This window comes from Rutidosis leptorrhynchoides, chromosome 1 (genome assembly GCF_046630445.1).
Source record: "Rutidosis leptorrhynchoides isolate AG116_Rl617_1_P2 chromosome 1, CSIRO_AGI_Rlap_v1, whole genome shotgun sequence".
Taxonomy (NCBI): domain Eukaryota; kingdom Viridiplantae; phylum Streptophyta; class Magnoliopsida; order Asterales; family Asteraceae; genus Rutidosis; species Rutidosis leptorrhynchoides.
The window spans coordinates 196,213,269-196,236,071 of NC_092333.1; positions in this window are offsets into that span (position 1 = coordinate 196,213,269).

Genomic DNA, 22,803 nt, shown 5'->3' on the forward strand with positions numbered 1-22,803 from the left:
CGCACGGTTTTTTGCCTTCCAGGCCATGCGATCGCATGGCCAGCTTTTCCAGGTCGCATGTCTTTGTTTGCATTCTGCCGACGATTTATATAAATATATATAATATATAAATAATTTTAAGAATTATTTAAATATTATATTATATTTATGTGCATAGTTGACATGTAATTTTTAGTTCGTTGCATCGAGCGTTGAGAGTTGACTTTAGTCTCGGTTCCGAATTTTCGAACGTCCTTGCGTACAATTTAATATCTTGTACTTTGCATTTTGCGTCTTGTACTCTTGTAATTTGGAGACGTTTCTCATCAATAATTTGAACCACTTTGATTGTACTTTGTTCTTTTGAGCTTTTTGGTCATTTGCGTCTTCAATTCGTCAAATCTGTCTTTTGTCTTCACTTTTTATTATTTAAACGAATATCACTTGTAAATAGAACAATTGCAACTAAAAGCTTGTCTTTCTTGAGGAATAATGCTATGGAATATATGTCCGTTTTTAGCATTATCAAATATTCCCACACTTAAGCGTTGCTTGTCCTCAAGCAATATAGTCTTGAAATACAAATACTAGAATCACTTCTTTATTCTTCACACTTTGTACATCAGTGATTTCTATACGGCGGTATAAACAATGGTAGTAACGTTGTGGTTTACAGTCCCACATGACTATAAAAATTTAGATCCTTTAAGGAAATTGGATCTTTATGAAAACATTTGATCTTTTGAAAATTTAATCTAGCTTTTACCCTAGATAAGTTTTCTGGAATAACCCTTCACCGGTGTTTGCAAATTGTTTTTGTGAGTTTGGTGGGTTTCAGATTTGAAAACTTTAGCTCAAAACTTGCAGTTTTGTGTCACCCACTTGCTAACCTTGTATTGGGAAAGCAACACGTCCAGTATACTTGCTCCGTATATTACCTTAAACTACCGTCCGGTTGTAAAGGAAAGCGTTGAACAAGCAACTGTTGAGGCAATGTCCCCTGACATGCTTTTAATTATGGTCTATAACGTGTCGGATGCAATTACTATCCTTTGTAGGAGCAATAGTAAAGCTCACCCTTATAATTTTTCGGTCTGGCATAAGGTCCTGTCTTCGACCATGCTATGCAACCACCGTTCTTACGGTTGATACCCGATTTGGTTCAGGTGACCTAATGAATTCCAGGTGAATTCCTAGGATTTTACGTTCAATGGTAATGAACGCATTGAAAATGGGTTTTCAGAAAATAAATCGGTTTGTAATTTTGATCAAAATATTTTCTCGTTCAAGCTCGAGTTTAGATATCATTGAATTCCATGAGTTTGTAATTCTCAATCTTTAAGGTCAATCTCTAGGATTGAGTAATATCAGTCTTAAAAGCTGATTTTTGATCTTTTAAGGAGATTATCCTTTCTGGGGATCTGGTTCATTAGTCTTATCCAGTTAATTTGCACGGCGTCCTCCCTATTTTACAAGACAGATCCTTTCATGGTTAGGATAAGTCTGACCACTTGGCGACCCTGTTTGATGCTGAGGTCCGTGGATTTCCTGCTGATTTTTGTGATGACTTTTCTAGATTTTTCGTCAACCTACAGCTAGTCTGGACGATAACTTCCTGACCTAAATCAAGAAGCGCGTTTCTTTTTCGGAAGACTTTACTTCCTTTTAATGATGGAATTGATTCATCGTGTAGATCCATCTTTCTTTCAAATATATTCCACTAAATCGGGTAAAACTGATTAGTTTAGTCCAAAACAAAAGTATTTTCAATTATTTGTACAAAAATATGTGATATGTATTTTAAATAACTTGGTAAATTTTTCCCACACTTGGCTTTTATTTTTCTTTCTTTGCCTTTTTATTGTCCTCTATTCTATTTTAAATGAATTCTAACATTTTGGGTTGTTTCTCAATTTATGTCCTTTCCGAGGTAACAATAATTTCGGTGTTAACACCTAGTTTTATCGTTCATAAATATGTATAAACATGATTTTGAATTCATTTAATTGAAAATTTTGAAAAATTTTACTAGAATTGGGTAGTCAGTATATAAGACTAGGGTTGTTCTTTATTATCAGAGAGCACTAGATTCTAATACAACTACTGTGTTACTAGTATTTCTAATGGTAACCAAGTGTTTAAATTTAAAATTTTAAAAATCCGAAAGAATTTAACCCCTTTCCACACTTAAGATCTTGCAATGCCCTCATTTGCAAGAAATCAGTAACAATTTAAATTATTGAGTGTGATTAGCGTAGAAAAAATTGATTAAATTTTACCAAAGTTTCCAAACATATTGACATTTGTTTTAAAAGCAAAGATTTTTTGTTTTTGTTTTTTTAATGTTTTTGGCATACTTTAATTCAATAAGATTCAAAATAATGATAATAAAATTTCTCGTCCCTCCCTCGGGTAAAGCAATTTCGGTTCAACGACATAGTTTTCAACTCACGACGAATTTTAAAAATTATATTTTTAACTTAACGAAATAAAGTAAATTTTTGTTTTTAAATTCACACTAACTTAAATTTAAAATGCATAAAATTAAAAATTCATTTTATTAAAAATTCATACTAAATTTATATTATATTTTTGTTTTTATACATACAAACTTATATTAAAAATATAAAAAATTTCAAATATTTACAAACTTAAATCTATTAATTTTAAAAGTTTTACAATATTAATTTAATATTTATATATTAAATTTAAAAACATAGTAAAATTAAAAATTAAAAATCTTTTTGGTATTTTATCCCATTTTAATCAATCAAATATTATCAAAAATATACGCCCCTCTTTTCGGTAAAGTAATTTCGGCTATATTACCTAGTTTTACTCCTGACGAATTTTTGAAATATTTTGGGTTGATTGATTAAAGATATTTATACCTTAAGAATAAACGGTAAATTTCGAAGTGATGTAATAAATTTTTGCATGATATCAATAATTTCGATCGCAAAACCTAATTTTATTGAATATCAATTTAATACTTTATAGCGAACGATTTAGCGTTTATTATCAAAAGGTTAAAAGCAATAAAATAAAAATTGTACATACTTACCTGTGAAATAGAATTCTCAGTGACCTGTTTTAGCCCACTCATAAGATAGTCGGACTAATTGGTTTTCCATAGCTACATAGGCGTAACCTCGAGCATTCAACGTTTTTCTTCGAAACATATGAACGGTCCATCTCTGCATAAAGTAACGAATTCGGTATTGGAATATGTCTGATTCGTCGAACATTTTCCTTAGTGTGACCATTTTCCGCATTTGTGACATTTTTCAAGGTGTCTTGCTCTTCTTTTCGCTGAGGATTTTGATTTTCCTTTACCAAAATGTAACTTATTATTTTCGTTCCTGGATTCTTTTCTTACTCCGTCCAATTTACCTCTGATTAATGATACCAATTCACTTGGAAGGGTGTCATTATTACGTTTAGTGATCAAAGCGTGTAGCATTAGACCATGGTTTAGTTCACAGGAAGTCTTCATCTCGTAAAACCAAAAAAAAAAAAAAAAATCAGAATGGGGGGAGAAGACTAGTTCTTTAGGGTCTGCTAGGGAAAGACCATTCGGATTCCATTCTCGAGAACTACACGAAAACAGAATATCTAACTCTAACAGAAATATATATTATCCTTTAAAGACTTGATTCTCCCCACACTTAGTTAGCCGTGGTGTTGAAATTGTGATTAACTTCGTTGTCAACTTCCATCGGATCATGTACGTAATGTTTAACTATGTGACCATTAACTTTAAATTCAATCCTATTTGAATTTATTAACTCTATTGTTCCATATGGGAAAACTCTTTTGACTATAAATGGTCCAGACCATCTTGATTTCAATTTTTCAGGAAATAGCTTGAATCGTGAATTAAAAAGAAGAACTCTGTCTCCTTCTTTAAATTCTTTTAAACTTCTGATTCTTTTATCATGCCATTTCTTCGTTCTTTCTTTATAGATTAACGAATTTTCATATGCTTCTTGTCTTAATTCTTCTAATTCATTTAATTGACTTAACCGTAGACGTCCAGCTTCATGTAAATCAAGATTACATGTCTTCAAAGCCCAAAATGCTTTGTGTTCAATTTTTACTGGAAGATTACATGCTTTTTCATAAACGAGTTTAAAAGGTGTGGTTCCAATTGGAGTTTTGTAGGTTGTTCTAAAAGCCCAGAGTGCATCCTCTAATTTCATGGACCATTCCTTCGGATTTGATCCTATGGTATTCTCTAGAATACGTTTTAATGCTCGGTTGGTATTTTCAACTTGTCCACTTGTTTGTGGATGATATGCGGTGGAGATTTTATGAGTTACTCCATATCTTTTAAGAACTTTCTCAAATTGACTATTACAAAAATGAGTACCCCGATCACTTATTAAAGCTTTCGGTGTTCCGAACCTTGCAAAAAGACGTTTTAAAAAGTTGACTACAACTCGTGCATCGTTAGTTGGGAGAGCTTGTGCTTCCGTCCATTTAGATACATAATCAATGGCAACGAGAATGTAAAGATTATTATGAGATTTTGGAAATGGACCCATAAAGTCAATACCTGAAATGTCAAATACTTCACATACTTGAATGACATTTTGTGGCATTTCATCACGTTGACTTATTTTTCCGGCCCTTTGACATGCATCACAGGATTTGCAAAGAAGGTGTGCGTCTTTGAAAATTGTAGGCCAATAGAATCCAGCATCGTAAACTTTTCTTGCTGTGAGCTGAGGCCCATAATGCCCTCATGTTGGTCCTGTGTGACAATGGTTTAACATTTTACTAGCTTCATCTCCGAATACACATCGGCGTATTATTCTATCGGGACAACTTTTAAACAAAAGTGGATCTTCCCATAAATAGTGTTTTATATCGCTAAATAATTTCTTTCGTTTTTGGTACGATAATCCTTTTTCAAGGAATCCACATACTAAGTAGTTTGCATAGTCTGCAAACCATGGAATTTCATTATAATCTATCTTCAATAGATATTCATCAGGAAAGTTGTCTTGTATGGCCGATTTATTTAGAACTTCTAATTCGGGATTTTCAAGACGAGAAAGATGATCAGCGGCGAGATTTTCTGCTCCCTTTTTGTCTCGGATTTCAATATCGAACTCTTGTAAGAGTAAGATCCAACGGATTAATCGTGGTTTGGCATCTTATTTTGAAAATAGGTATCTAAGAGCAGAATGGTCGGTATAGACCACCGTTTTAGCTAGAACGAGATATGATCGAAATTTGTCAAAAGCAAAGACAATAGCAAGGAGTTCTTTTTCAGTAGTTGTATAGTTCGTTTGTGCTCCTTGTAACGTCTTACTAGCATAATAAATAGGTTGAAATCATTTTTCAATCCTTTGACCTAAAACGGCTCCCATTGCAAAATCACTTGCATCGCACATAAGTTCAAATGGTAGATTCCAATTTGGAGTTATCATGATCGGTGCATTAGTAAGTTTTTCTTTAAGAATATTAAAAGATTTGATGCATTCATCTGAAAAGATGAATGGAGCATCCTTTTCTAGGATTTTATTCATAGGAGTGGCAATTTTAGAAAAATCTTTTATGAAACGTCGGTAAAAACCGGCATGCCCTAGAAAACTCCTAACTCCTCTAACATTGGTGGGATGTAGAAGTTTAGCAATTACATCTACTTTAGCTCTATCCACTTCCATTCCTTCCTTTGAGATTTTATGTCCAAGAACGATGCCTTCTTTAACCATGAAATGGCATTTCTCCCAATTAAGAACTAGATTTGATTGTTCGCATCTAATAAGCATTCGATCAAGATTAACTAGACATGTTTCAAAAGTATCACCGAAGACTGAAAAGTCATCCATGAAAACTTCCATGCATTCTTCTATCATGTCGTGAAAAATTGCCATCATGCACCTTTGAAAGGTTGCAGGGGCGTTGCAAAGTCCAAATGGCATGCGTTTGTAAGTAAAAGTACCATAAGGGCACGTGAATGTGGTTTTCTCTTGGTCCTTGGGTGCTATTGGTATTTGAAAATATTCGGATAAACCGTCAAGAAAACAATAGTAACTATTTCCAGCTAAATTCGTCCAAAACTCGCGAACTTTATAGGACCAGACCTGTCCCTGTTCACCATGAGATCGCATGGTTTTTTGCCTTCCAGGCCATGCGATTGCATGGCCAGCTTTTCCAGGTCACATGTCTTTGTTTGCATTCTGCCGACGATTTATATAAATATATATAATATATAAATAATTTTAAGAATTATTTAAATATTATATTATATTTATGTGCATAGTTGACATGTAATTTTTAGTCCGTTGCGTCGAGCGTTGAGAGTTGACTTTAGTCCCGGTTCCGGATTTTCGAACGTCCTTGCGTACAATTTAATATCTTGTACTTTGCGTTTTGCGTCTTGTACTCTTGTAATTTGGAGACGTTTCTCATCAATAATTTGAACCACTTTGATTGTACTTTGTTCTTTTGAGCTTTTTGGTCGTTTGCATCTTCAATTCGTCGAATCTGTCTTTTGTCTTCACCTTTTATTATTTAAACGAATATTACTTGTAAATAGAACAATTGCAACTAAAAGCTTGTCTTTCTTGAGGAATAATGCTATGAAATATATGTTCGTTTTTAGTATTATCAACGACTTCGAGCCGTTTTCAATCGTTCTTAAATCTGTACGACTTTCTCTGTTGTCTCCTGAATAATCAGGACCTGTCAACTCACTATCCCCCAATTCGCTCCAACACACGGGAGATCTACATTTCCTTCCGTACAATGCTTCGAAAGGTGCAGCTTTAATGCTCGTATGATAGCTGTTGTTGTATGAGAATTCAGCTAATGGTAAATACTTATCTCAACCGTTTTCGAAATCAATGACACATGCTCGCAACATGTCCTCAAGAGTTTGAATAGTTCGTTCACTTTGGCCATCTGTCTGGGGATGATATGATGTACTCATATCTAGACGAGTCCCCATTGCTTTATGTAACATCTGCCAGAATCTAGAAGTAAATCTGCTGTCACGATTGGATACAATAGATATAGGCACTCCATGCCTAGAGATGACTTCCTTAATGTAAACCTGAGCCAACTTTTCCATCTTGTCATTTTTTTCTATTGGTAAGAAGTATGCAGACTTAGTGAGATGATCTACGATAACCCAAATGGTGTCGTAACCTCCCACGGTTCTTGGCAATTTCGTGATGAAGTCCATTGAAATACGTTCCTATTTCCACTGGGGAATCTCTAGTTGAGTCAGTAGCCCTGATGGCTTCTAGTGTTAAACTTTGACTTTAGTGCATGTCAAACACTTCTCGACATAGGTAGCAATGTCAGCTTTCAAATTTGGCCACCAATAAAACGCCTTCAAATCTTGGCACATTTTATCTGACCCAAGATGAATTGAGTACCTTGACTTGTGTGCTTCCTCCAACACTAGTTCTCTCAATCCACCAAACTTTGGTACCCAGATTCGGTTAGCAAAATATCGTGTTCCGTCCTCTTTGATGTCAAATTTCGTATCCATCCCTTTGATAAATTCAACATCGATGTTCTCTTGCTCTGCGTCCTCCTGTTGTGCTTCGCGGATCTGTGATGTGAGATTCGTACGGACAACTATATTAAGAGCTTTAGCCCTGAGAGGTTTCTCTCTCTCTTTTCTGCTCAAAGCATCCGCCATAACATTCGCTTTGCCAGGATGGTATTTAAGTTCACAATTATAATCGTTAAGTAATTCCATCCAACGTCGTTGTCTCATGTTGAGCTATTATTGATCAAATATGTGTTGTAGGGCTCTTATGGTCGGTGAAGATAGTAAACCCAGTTCCGTACAGGTAGTGTCCCCACATTTTGAGTGCGAAGACTACAGCTCCTAGTTCGAGGTCGTGCATAGTATAGTTCTGCTCATGAATCTTTAACTGTCGTGATCCATAAGCAATAACCTTGTTTCGTTGTATAAGCACGCAACCCATTCCTTGACGCGAGGCATCACAATAAATAACAAATTCTTCACTTCCCTCGGGTAGAGACAATATCGGTGCAGTTGTTAACTTCTCCTTCAACAAATGAAATGCAGATTCCTGCGGTTCTGACCACTCATATTTATTGCCTTTATGAGTCAATGCAGTTAATGGTCGGGCAATCTTAGAGAATCCTTCAATGAATATCCTGTAGTAACCAGCTAAACCCGAAAATTGTTAGATCTGAGTTGGCGTCTTTGGAGTTTCCTAATTCTTAACCATTTCAATCTTTGTGGGATTGACCTGTATTCCATTGGCCCCTACAACATGACCAAGAAATTGTACCTCTGGTAACCAAAAGTCACACTTAGAGAACTTTGCATACAATTGCTCTTTTCTAAGCATAGTCAATATCGAACGTAAATGCTGCTCGTGCTCTTCTCTATTCTTGGAGTACACCAATATATCACCAATAAACACAATGATAAATTTATCTAGGTATGGCTTACACACACGATTCATGAGATCCATGAACACTGCTGGTGCGTTCGTCAAACCAAACGGCATCACTGTAAACTCATAATGTCCATAGCGCGTTCTAAACGCCGTCTTCGGGACATCAACTTCTTTAACCCTCAACTGGTGATATCCGGATCTCAAATCAATCTTCGAGTAATAACTAAATCCTTGTAATTAATCGAATAAGTCATCAATTCTCGGTAGTGGATACCGATTCTCGATTGTCCACTTGTTCAATTTTCTGTACTCGATACATAACCTCATCGACTCATCCTTCTTCTTAACGAACAAGATCGGAGCTCGAACTATGAACTCCTCGGTCATAAAGTCCATCTGATTGCACCAGACGCGGATCAAAGTATTGCAACCCCGATGTTCTTCACCATGGAAAGTTCCTATTTAATGTGAGCACCTTATTCCTCAGTTTGGCATTCATAGCCAACAACTCTTATGGCTCTGGGGGTAAAGTGTAAATGGTGCGCGTGCCACTGGGGCCGCTCCTAGCATTAGATCAATATGAAGTTCGTCTTCCCGGTGAGGTGGAAGACCAGGTACTCATCCGGAAAGACCTTAAGGAAAGTTTCTAATGGTTAGGACATCTTCGGGTCCCTTAAATGTCGATTCAACTTTACTCACATGTTCCAGAATTGCGAGACATTCTCATCTCATGTACCTCTGGACCTTCGAGTAATTATTGTAACATGATGGTGTACTGATCTCCTCTCCGTACACCATTATCATAGATGAAAGGAATTCGAATAACCTTCTGGTCGCAGCTGCCCTGGTTGTATCGTCAGATAGCCACTTTTTTTCAACCCCGAGGTTAAAACTTCCCAGTGTAATAGTTCTATAGAGTACACATTGTCTAAGGAAGGTACATGATTATAAATGTTGGGACTAAATTCTCTAGCGTTAAAGCTTCTATCGGCACCGGTGTTGACTGTATATATAAACGTTGTGATTTATGAGTAAGAACAAACTTATGACGAATTTCATGGGGAACGATACTGTAACATCCCGAAAATTTGGAGTATTATTTTAAATGGTAATATAATAATACCAAGGGTGATCGAGATGTTTCGAGACATTGTAGTGACTTGAAATATTATTATTTCCAATGATGATATTGTGTTGGAGCGTCGAGATTTTGATGTACTAAAGTTTGGTGTATGTTCCGAGGTTATGCACACATTCACCGTTTGGGCCATAACTTCCTCATACGAACTCGGATTGAGGCGAATCAAAAGCCCAGACGACCGTAATTCGAACGCGGACGTTTTTAGTTTCAAGTTGTGAGCTAAAAGGCTCCAGGAGCGCCACTATTGTGCCAACAGCGCCGCTTTTGACGCTGATCAGGTGCTGTTTGTATTTTTGGGCTTTTAAATGAAGGGCATTTTGGTCAATTCACCTATGAACGTGTATATGGTTGGGGGAGCAGATTCTTATCCTCATTTTATCCCCTTTTCACTCACAAAACTCTCTCATCTAATTCTAGAGAGAGAAATCCATTTCTAGAGAGAGAAAGCTTGATTGGAGAAGAAGGAGCTTGATTCTCTTCAAGGTGCAAGAATTAATGTTGTTCATGAAATGTCCCGTTCATAATAATTATAAACGTTTCATATTAATTGATTTCGTTGCGAGGTTTTGACCTCTATATGAGACGGTTTTCAAAGAGTGCATTCGATTTTTGAAACAAATCATAACCTTTATTTTATCGATAAAGGTTTAAAGTATTATGACGATTATCAAATAATGATAATCTAAAATATAGAGTTTTCACACGACCATTACATAATAGTTTACAATAATATTACACATTAAAATAAGTCTTCGAATGCAGTTTTTAAACAATATTATACAAGCATTCAGACTCCAATCTTGTCTTTATTTAGCATGCAACAGCGGAAGACCTTAATAATCACCTGAAAATAAACATGCTTTAAACGCAAACAAAAATTTTGGTTAGTTATAGGTTTAATCTTTATCTTAAATCATAATAATAATAATAATAATAATAATAATAATAATAATAATAATAATAATAATAATAATAATAATAATAATAATAATAATAATAATAATAATAATAGGCCACAAGATTTCAATTATAACCACATACGTAACCCGTGTACAAAATAATACGCGTAACCCGCGAATTAAAAATCATTCATATGGAGAACACCTGGTAACCGACATTAACAAAAATGCATCTAGAATATCCCCATCATTCCTAACTCTCATCGGACATGATAAAATCGAATACTAAAGCATCCATAACCCGGATGGGGTTTGTTAGGCCCAATAGATCTATCTTTAGGATTCGCGTCAATTAGGGTTTCCGTTCCCTAATTCTTAGATTACCAGACTAAAAAGGGTGATATTCGGTTTAATAATCTAACCATAGAATGTAGTTTTAAGTACTTGTGCCTATTCTGTAAAACATTTATAAAACTGCATGTATTCTCATCCCAAAAATATTCGTTAGTAAAAATGGGACTGTAACTCACTTTCACAGATTACCAATTTGTCAAGATTTAGACTTGGCCACAGGTTGATTCACGAACCTAAAACAAATATATGTATATATCAAAGTAAGATCGAAATATATTCGCAACATATTTTATTACGTTTTAACAATTTAAGTTTGTTAAGTCCAACATTAGTAATCTACAACTAGTTGTCCACAGTTAGTAGTACATAAATAAATCAATATATATTATCTCGAATCAATCCACGACCCAGTGTATACAAGTCTCAGACTCGATCACAACTCAAAGTATATATATTATTTTGGAATCAACCTCAACCATGTATAGCGAACTCGAGCATTACAGCATATAGAGTGTCTATGGTTGTTCCAAATAATATATATAGATGACGTCAATATGATATGTCAAAACATTGTATACATGTCTATGGTCTATCAAGATTACATAAATATATGTTAGTATACATGTACAATATAAGTTGGTTAGTTATGGTTAGTATAGATTTGTTATAAAATTTTCGTAGCTAAAACTAGCAAAATTAACCAATTTTGTTTTACCTACCATTTCTTCGTTATAAATCCATTTTGAGTGAATCAAGTTGCTATGGTTTCATAATGATCTGAAATTTATGAAAATAAATAGAAAAAGTATAAGTTTATTGTCAGAAATATAGGTTACAAGTCACTTTTGAAAGAGGTAGTCATTTCCGTCGAAAGAACGACATCTTGATGACCATTTTGAAAAACATACTTCCACTTTGAGTTTAACCATGATTTTTGGATATAGTTTCATGTTCATTAGAAAAATCATTTTTCCAGAAGAATAACTTTTAAATCAAAGTTTATCATAGTTTTTAATTATCAAACCCAAAACATCCCCCGGTTTACTACAACGGCATATGTCCGGTTTTACGGTGTTCTTCGTGTTTACAGATTTTAAATCATTAAGTTAGCATATCATATAGATATAGAATATGTGTTTAGTTGATTTTAAAAGTCTAGTTAGAAGGATTAATTTTGTTTGCGAACAAGTTTGAATTAACTAAACTATGTTCTAGTGATTACATGTTTTAATCTTCGAATAAGATAGTTTTATATATATGAATCGAATGATGTTATGAACATCATTGCTACCTCAAGTTTAGTAGGTAAACCTACTGGAAGTGACAAAAATTGATCTAGCTTCAAAGGATCTTGGATGGCTTGAAAGTTCTTGAAGCAGAATCATGACACGAAAACAAGTTCAAGTAAGATTATCACTCGAATTAAGATTGTCATAGTTATAAAAATTGAATCAAAGTTTAAATATGAGTATTACCTTGAATTAGAATGATAACCTACTGTAAGTAAAAAAAGTTTCTTGATCTTAGATGATTACTTGAAATGGATTAGAAAGCTTGGAAGTATACTTGCAAACTTGAAAGTATTCTTGATTTTATGAAACTAGAACTTATAGAATTTATGAATAACACTTAGAAATTGAAGATAGAACTTGAGAGAGGTCAATTAGATGAAGAAAATTGAAGAATGAAGGTGTTTGTATGTGTTTTAGGTCGTGATATATGGATTAGATATAAAGGATATGTAAGTTTGTTTTCTTGTAAATAAGTCATGAATGATTAATAATGTTTTTGTAATCTTGCTAAATAATTCATACTAGATTACAAAGAATGGTTCCCACATGTTTGATGAATCATTAAGGGCTGCTAAGAGCTGATCATTGAAGTGTATATACAAATAGTATGTACATCTAGGAGCTGTGTATTGTACGAGTACGAATACAGGTGCATACGAGTAGAATTGTTGAAGAAAATGAATGAGAATGTAATTGTAAGCATTTTTGTTATGTAGAAGTACTTTGATATGTGTCATGAAGTCTTTCAAAAGTGTAACAATACATCTTAATACATTACATGTATATACATTTTAACTGAGTCGTTAAGTCATCGTTAGTCGTTACATGTACATGTTGTTTCGGAACCTATAAGTTAACGATTTTGTTAAATGTAATTAATCCCATTGTTATTGTATCTAATGAGATGTTAAATTATTACATTATTATGATAACATGATGTACTAATATATCTTAATATGATATGTAAATATTAAGACGTTATTACAACGATAATCGTTACGTATAGATATCGTTTTGAATTTCTTAGGTTGGTAGTCTTGTTTTATGTATAAGGTTCATTGTTAATATACATAATAAGATACTTACTTATCATTTCATCATGTTAAACACACACACACACACACATATATATATATATATATATATATATATATATATATATATATATATATATATATATATATATATATATATATATATATATATATGTTCATATATATAATATCATGTCATATACAAGTTATAACGTTCGTGAATCATCGGACAAACTGGGTGGTCAAATGTTAACACAAAATCCGTAATTAATCAAGTCTTAACAAGTTTGATTGCTTAACATGTTGGAAACATTTAATCATGTAAATATAGTTTTCATTAAATATATAATCATGGAAAAGTTCGGGTCACTACAGTACATCTTCCTTCTAGCTACGCTTTGATGGTGATGGTAAGTTCTAACTCTGAATTTTATTAGTTTGATTGATGATTCGTGTTAGGGTTTGAACTTGTAAGTTCTTAATAAAACCCATTTAGCTCATTAATGGAAGTTTAAAGCTAGTAATTGGGATTGTTGACCCTTGTTGGTGGATTTTGGGTTGGATGATGTTTTGGCCATGATTAGGCTTTGATTTTGGGTGTAATCACTTAGTTTAGTGATTATTGAAGTATTGGAACCCATTTGGGTATGTTTGATGGACTAGTTTTGATTTGGGTCAAAATTAGGCTTATGTGTCAAATTGGGTAAGAGAAGTGTTTAACACTTGAGGTTTGGTTTAATTGGTGTATTAGGGCCATTTTCACTTGTGTTAGTGATTATTGGTTAGTTTGGGCATTTTTAGGACTTATGTCAAAATGGGTTGACTTTGAATTGGGGTCAAAATTGATGATGATGCTAACTGGGATTAAATGGATGTTAAACGCTTTTGTTAAGTGTTAAATTATGTTTTTGGATGTAATTACTCGTGAGAAGTAATTTTGGGTTAAAATAATATTTTAACATAAGTCAAACGTGGTCAAAAGCAATATGGGCCAATATTGCACGTGTTGGGGGTTTTGGTGTAAACGACGTTTGAAATGATTAATACCTAAGTAGTAATTTAGTGTTAAGACCTAGTTTGGTCTAATTGGTGTCGAGTATAATTTGGGTCAAATTGTACTTTGTTGAGTGGGTTTGAATTACCACTCGAAGTGGTAATTGGTTTGTGTCCATTAGGTGTTAAATGGGCGAGTTTTGGCGAGGAAGGTGTGATCCCTTGGCCAAGGGATGTTTGTATCAGGTTCTCTTTTAGAGAATGGCTATTTATGTGTATATTGTACCTATGTGTGATATAGGTGGTTACTTGCTCAGACTTGAGGACGGAGATCATGTTGTACATGACTTGTGCGGGCATTCCAAGGTGAGTGGAATAATTATACATGTGTGTATGTAATGTATTTACTTGTACGAAATGCGATGTGCGTTTTAAGTTCGGGTATGCTATGCTACATCGTGTTGGCATGGGATGAGGGTTTAAAGTTCGGGCGTTCGATACCATATCATATGTATGTGTGCGGGCGTGAAGTGTGGGTTTAAAGTTCGGGCGTTCGATACCACATTTCACGTGACGGGTGGGTTTAAAGTTCGGGCGTTCGATACCACCCAAGGGACTAGTGATGCATACTACTGGCGTCTGCGTGGCTAACGGTTCATTCGCGAGAATCGTTCCCTTTTAGATTTTGGTTAACCATGGTTATGTGTTGTAGTTTTAGCATATTATATTGTGAACTATATGCTATTGGTGATGCTAGCTTATTGTGAATTGCGGGTACTTTAGTATGCATTGTGATTGCATGGTTTTTGATTTGGTAGCTCGTATGCGGTATTTGTGTAAGTATTTGCAAGTAAGTAGATTATATATGTATATGTATAATTATTGCATTCACTAAGATTTATGCTTACTCCCTCGTTGTTTACCTTTTTGTATAGGTACCATTGGTTGTATTGGAGAATTCTAGTAGCTCGGCTAGGTTGCTAGAAGTTGGCTTATAGTAGCATTGGCTTTGGATGTGGGTTGGGGATTTGGTAGTGAAAGGACCCGTTCATATACATTATAAACGATTCACAATAGTTGATTTCATCGCGAGGTATTTGACCTCTATATGATACATTTTACAAACATTGCATTCGTTTTTAAAAGGCAAACTTTCATTTACATCGAAAGTTGACGGCATGCATACCATTTCATAATATATCCAACTATAATTGACTTAATAATAATCTTGATGAACTCAACCACTCGAATGCAACTTCTTTTGAAATATGTCATGAATGACTCCAAGTAATATCTCAAAAATGAGCAAATGTACAGCGGAAGGTTTCTTTAATACCTGAGAATAAACATGCTTTAAAGTGTCAACCAAAAGGTTGGTGAGTTCATAGGTTTAATTTCTATATAATAATCATAATATTTAATAAGCCACAAGATTTCATTTAAATGCGCATAATCATTACAACTGCAAAAATCATTCATACGTTGAGTCGCCTGGTAACCGACCTAAACATAGAGCACTTAAGATATCTGGCATCATACATTCCACTATTCAAATGTATGACAAGAACCCTTCGAAGTACTAAAGCATTTCCACTATTCGAAAATGGGGGTGGTTGGTGCCCGTAGATCTACCTTTAGGATTCGCGTCAATTAGTGTTTTTCACTAATTCTTAGGTTACCAAGCATAATAATAATAAGTACAGATATCCGGTATAACAAAACAATCGTAGAATGTAGTTTCATGAACTTGTGCTTATTTTGTAAAACATTTATAAAAGCAGCACATGTATTCTCAGTCCCAAAAATGTAAAGAGAAAAAGGGAGCAAATGAAACTCACCATACTGTATTTTGTAGTAAAAATACATAGAACAACATTGAACAAGTATAGGGTTGGCCTTGGATTCACGAACCTTAAATGTTTTCCAAAAAGAATGGTAACAACCAGAATCGAACCCACAACCTCCTGCTTAAGACCAACACACTTAACCATTCCACTGTCTATGCTTTCTATTTTTATTTGAGTATTTAATTTATTATAACCCGTATATATAACATTAACCGTAGCAGCCCAACATAGGAAATACTATGGACCTCGGCCCAACAACATAACAGCTTCTCTTGATATTAAAAAAATATTGTAGTGGCCAGGGTTCGAACCCAAGACCTCTTGTTACCCAACACCATCCCTTAACCATTCCTCTAGTCCCTCTTTTCTGATTAAAATCCAAGATTATTTATACTTAGCCCGTGATTTAAACTGATTCAACTATCTTCTTCAATTTCATCGACCCAGTCCAAACACCCACTTAAATTAGTGAATTCACGAATTGATTCTAGGATTTAAAACTGAAATAAAATTAAATAATGATTGATTAAAATAAAGGAATAAGAAAAAAAAAAAAGTATAGCTGCTGTCGCAGCAGTTGGAAAAAAAAATTAATTTCAACATCGATCACGTTTTAGAAAAATTTTATAAAATGAAAAACATTGAAAAACAATCCCTAAAACTATTGGAATCGTTAATTTAACTTGAATCATCACAAAAAGTTCGAATTTGATTGAAGAACAAAAGTTGACTTTTTAATTTAAAAACTTTGACTTCGAAATTCTCACTTGATATCAGGAATTGGGAATTGTAACTTTGCAGGTAGTTTAAGTGGAAGATTCAAACACATCTCTATTATTACTTTTTGAAATGTTTTTCGAATTCGAGTTAAGGCAAGTCACAGTTCAAAACAGGGGTGTTCAAGTTGAAGAAAATAAAAATTGGATGAATCAGTTAATTTACAGGAATTGAAAAATTTGTATAATTGATAATGATTAGGAGATTGAGTTCCCTTTTCAACAACTGAGGATATCGTTCTTTATATATAAAAAATGTCGACATAATATACTCAATCCTAAAATGGGTACAGAAGGAAGAATAAAAAAATAAAATAAAAAGGTAAACTTGATTGTAATAGGATTTGTACGCATCCTAATATTATTAAAGGCAGTAGTACAAATTTTCTACAGTGTGATAATGATTTATAACAACTCATATTTTTGATTAGTTTTCAGATTATAAATAAATATTAATCATAATAATTTTATTAATATTGTTAATAATTAATAATAATAATAATAATAATAATCATTAATAATAATATTAGCCATGATATTAATAATAGTAATATTAATTTTTATAAGATACAATTATTATGCTAACATTAACAAGGATAATGATAAAACTAATGATAATAATAACAAATTGTGTTTTTTATATATATTTATAATATAAATAATGATTTTAATAATAATAATAATCACTAAGTTCATAATTTTTCTATTACTTATGATAACAATAATATTAGTGATATAACAAATTAAATATATAAATTTTCGTATATATTTATATATAAATTATATATAGAAACTAATAGTATAGCTAATACAAATATTAACGTGAATATTAACAATAATAATAATGATGAAATTAATGATAATAATATTAACCTATCACTTATATTCAAACTTGTATTTTAATATCATTCATTATTTATGTATTATTATATTATGTGATGGCTTTTACTGAGTAGTTAATATTCATATATATATATATATATATATATATATATATATATATATATATATATATATATATATAATATATTTTTTAACATCATATATATATTTATATTTATTTGCAACACTTGTTCGTGAATCGTCGGGAATGGTCAAAGGTAAATTGAATATATGAAACAGTTCAAAATTTTTGAGACTCAACATTACAGGTTTTGCTTATCGTGTCAAAATCATATAAAGATTGAGTTTAAATTTGGTTGAAAATTTCCGGGTACCTACCCGTTAAAGAAATTTCATCCCGAAATTTGATCGAGGTGGTCATGGCTAACAATAAAAATGTTTTCATGACAAATATGAGTTGATAAATAGAGTTTTATCATTATTGAGTAATATATGTAAAACAATTCGATTTTGTGAAGCGTACGAGTGAAGTTGTTACAAAAGAGTGAAATGAGAAAATAAAGATTCGCCTTAGCTTTTGACGTAGTCACGTTTGAATTCCGGAATTTAAGGAATTCAATAAAATCTTTGAAATCTATAAGATCTGATTCTTCGGCGAATAAGGAAATTAAGATCTCTATATAATTAAATACGGTGATCTGCCTTGATTACTCTGTTTGATATTTTCATTATAAATTAAACTCTTCCGTTCCATTATTCTCACCATTCTTATACATTCCTTCTTAGTTCACACATCCAAAAGATTGTGAAAATGCTTAATTCCATTCTAATCCATATTTTTCTAATTATCATTTCTGTCATCCTTCTTTTCAATCTTCCACCAGAAAAATCTGTTTACTTCTACTATTACCTTGGGGTGATACTATTCTTAATTCTACCGTGTTTTTATGTTGCTATTCGTATTAATATTCATGGTTTGTAACCTCCGTGTTGTTATTGGGATTTATATTTTCTCTTATATTTTAGAGTTCTTTGCCTTTTTATTATCTTCTTAACCTCTAGTAAAGCGAGTAACAGTCCAGAATTCGTAAGTATGGAGTTTCGAATGAACTTAATGTTCTAAACAAGAAAGAACATAATCGCACGATTTGATTTGTTAAATTACCTGAATCACTGATAATAGAATTATCAAGAATATACTTTCTTGATATGTTCAGAAGTTAAGCAGAATGAAAGAGTTATGTAACATGGCACATGGTGACGTTATGATCTGTGAATCATTACGTCTCATTAGAAACTCAGCATGACTTACTGTAATATAATCACGTTAATCAAGTGTCATTATATTATACTAACTCATGCATCAGTTCCCAACATTACTTCAATAACATTCATATTTTAAGCTCGAAAGTTTACAGAATATAGAAACTAACAGTTTCTATATGATGTAATACTGATAGCACGAAGAGATTAATGATTTCAGATAAGAATAGTTATGAAAATATCTTCAGAAATATGGAGGATGTTTATAATGAAAGATACGATGATATCTTGGAATTTCTAATATCGAAGGATGGTGAAGAAAATTTATCCGCAAGAGTTTGGAGTCAGAAACAAGGTATTCGCTAAAGATTTCATCAGAAACAGAATCATCAGGATTCTTAATGTACAAGTTTAGTCCTTGTGATTTGTTCAGAGACTCCTTCATAGTTTGCTCAACTAGTTTTTCAGTTTCAAACTTTTTCTGAGCTTTACCAACATACTATTCTTTATCATCAAACTTCTGACGGTTAAGGTCGTTTACGGTTTTTGCTGCTTCATTCAGCTTTTTCAACATTACGAGTATTGATTCGCATACTGGGTGTTTTTCAGAGTTTCAGAATGGAAGGTCATGATTCTAAGAGATAAATGTTATATGTATACATATAACTGTTGATGTAGAAACGTTGCGAGATTCAAAATACTGATAGCTGATTTCCGGTAATTGGTATGACAATTCTTGTTACAAGGTACGGATGTATATATGATGGAGTTTCGATAATTATAATGATTTTTCGGAAAGTCAAAGATCAATGAAGTTGCTGGTAAGTTTACGGATAATGTGGTGGAATATAAACGGTTCCACGGTAATGATGACGAAAGGCAACTTATATATCGAGGTTATAATAAGGCTAATTCGAATGAAAAGTCGAAGTTGATTTGCTGAATCTGTGACAAAATTGACTACTTTGGAAAGGGATTGCAAAGTTAATTTCGGCAATAACAACGTCAAAGGAATTAGCACAGCTACGTGTTAAACGTTTACTCAGGTTCCGAGAGTTTTTCAGGTGCATAACTATATGCATCAATCTTTTCTTCCGTAGATGAAGTGCGGTTGGTTCATCCTCTCGATTGAGGTGTTTTCAAGAATCATGAAAGGTTTGAACGCAGATTGTAATTGTCAAGATACAAATGAGGTTTAAGATGAAATCAAGTGGCAAACTTGAAGAATTATTTAGTTTCATATGTTATAATCAGTATTTTAATTCATTTTAATTGTCCAATATTATTCGTCCACAGTTGATAGTCCACAGTTAATAGTCCAATCATTCGTATATAGTTTAATATATAACATTCGAATTAATTAATACGTATCGTGACCCGTGTACATGTCTCAGACTCGATCACAACTCAAACTATATATAATATTGTAGAATCAACCTCAACCCTGTATAGCTAACTCCAGCATTACTGCATATAGAGTGTCTATGGTTATTCCAAATAATATATATAGATGCATCGATATGATATGTGAAAACCTTGTATACGTGTCCCGATATTTAAAGAGCGTAAAATAAATAACAGAAATTAAATGACGATAAATAAAATTGCGAGAATTAAAATTGCGATAAATAAAATGCGATAAATAAATTGCGATAAAATAAAATGTAATACAGAATTAACAGTCAGCTAGGAACAGTTAGCTAGGATCTTGTTAGCGTGGTTTCTTAACAAAATTTCATATTGTTAATTAGTCTGTTTCTAATCAATTTTTATTGTGTCCAATATTTCTTCATTATGTCACTTGTTGGATTCTGATGGGTCAAAATCCAAATATGAAATTGAATTTGAATGAAAATAGTTATTCTTTGGTGAACGGATACGTATATCGGTGGTTGTAAATAGGATAGTAAATGATCGTTGAATCAAATTCGAAGAATGTACAGTGTAACTTATTAATGTGAAATCTAAATATTCCTCGGGTATTACCTACCCGTTAAAATATTTTCACCATTAACAGTTTGTACAAAAGAATTTTTAATTACAATCTTTATGAAAACATATATACATATATATTTTCTTCAAATGTAATTATGGATTTAATGAGTTAATATAACATTAAACTCATTTTCTTTTCGGTTAGAATTAGAGTACATAATCTCTAAAACATTAGAGATTACATAATCATCATGTCAAACGAAGATAAATAATGTAGAATGGTACGTAGATTGATGATTATAATCGATGTACAGAATGAGATGTTGAGGCATGTGTTATTGATGGTATGGGTGCTGTTGCTGATGGTGCTGTTGGTGCCGGTGATGTTGCTGAAGCTGGTATGTTTTGCACCATATTTTCCAAGGCTACAACTCGGGCGCGAAGTTCGTTGACTTCTTATATTATTCCGGGAATTGTCGGTCGGAACGAGCAGATGAATAATGTTTTGAATTTGAGATAGTATATAATCATGGCGAGATATTCGGGTAATGAGGGCGAAAATATTGTTTCGGATTGGTTCACCGGTGAATGCTTCAGGTTCTTCGCCAATAGTGCATGTTGGTGGTTGGAAGGGATCGCCTTCTTCTTGTCTCCACCGGTTAAGTCGACTACAAACCCATCAGATGAATTGGTTGATTCATTCTGGTGACACTGCTTTCGGAGCTTAGGTGAAACTCCATATCGGAATAGTTGTCGGAATCCAAGGTATTCGAACTGGTTGAGGGATTCATCTTGTACGATCAGATGAAGAATTTTCGATAAGAAATAGATTATAGGATGTAGATTAGTACCCTGCAATACATAATTTACATATGTATATATAATACTAAAATCCCATAAGTTACGGAGGAATCTACGGAATATGTCAGGCAAAGTTTACAGTAACAGATACGCTAAGATATGAATTAGCAGATACGCTAAGATATGAATTTCGTCTATACACTATTCATGCAATCAATGTAGCAAAACGTGTCTAGACTAAGAATGATAAGCAGATAATTTTCGACACCAAATGATAAGCAAAACTTTTTGACATGCAGACCAGGTTCAAGTCCAGACTTATTAATATAACCTAACAAACTACTAGGTCGAAGTCCAGACTCACTAATGTATTCTAACAACTCCTAGTTAGACATACTAATGTAAGACCTGGTTCGCTACGACCACCGCTCTGATACCAACTGAAAGGACCCGTTCATATACATTATAAACGATTCACAATAGTTGATTTCATCGCGAGGTATTTGACCTCTATATGATACATTTTACAAAAACATTACATTCGTTTTTAAAAGGCAAACTTTCATTTACATCGAAAGTTGACGGCATGCATACCATTTCATAATATATCCAACTATAATTGACTTAATAATAATCTTGATGAACTCAACCACTCGAATGCAACTTCTTTTGAAATATGTCATGAATGACTCCAAGTAATATCTCTAAAATGAGCAAATGCACAGCGGAAGGTTTCTTTAATACCTGAGAATAAACATGCTTTAAAGTGTCAACCAAAAGATTGGTGAGTTCATAGGTTTAATTTCTATATAATAATCATAATATTTAATAAGCCACAAGATTTCATTTAAATGCGCAGAATCATTACAACTGCAAAAATCATTCATACGTTGAGTCGCCTGGTAACCGACCTTAACATAGAGCGCTTAAGATATCTGGCATCATACATTCCACTATTCAAATGTATGACAAGAACCCTTCGAAGTACTAAAGCATTTCCACTATTCGAAAATGGGGGTGGTTGGTGCCCGTAGATCTACCTTTAGGATTCGCGTCAATTAGTGTTTTTCACTAATTCTTAGGTTACCAAGCATAATAATAATAAGTACAGATATCCGGTATAACAAAACAATCGTAGAATGTAGTTTCATGAACTTGTGCTTATTTTGTAAAACATTTATAAAAGCAGCGCATGTATTCTCAGTCCCAAAAATGTAAAGAGAAAAAGGGAGCAAATGAAACTCACC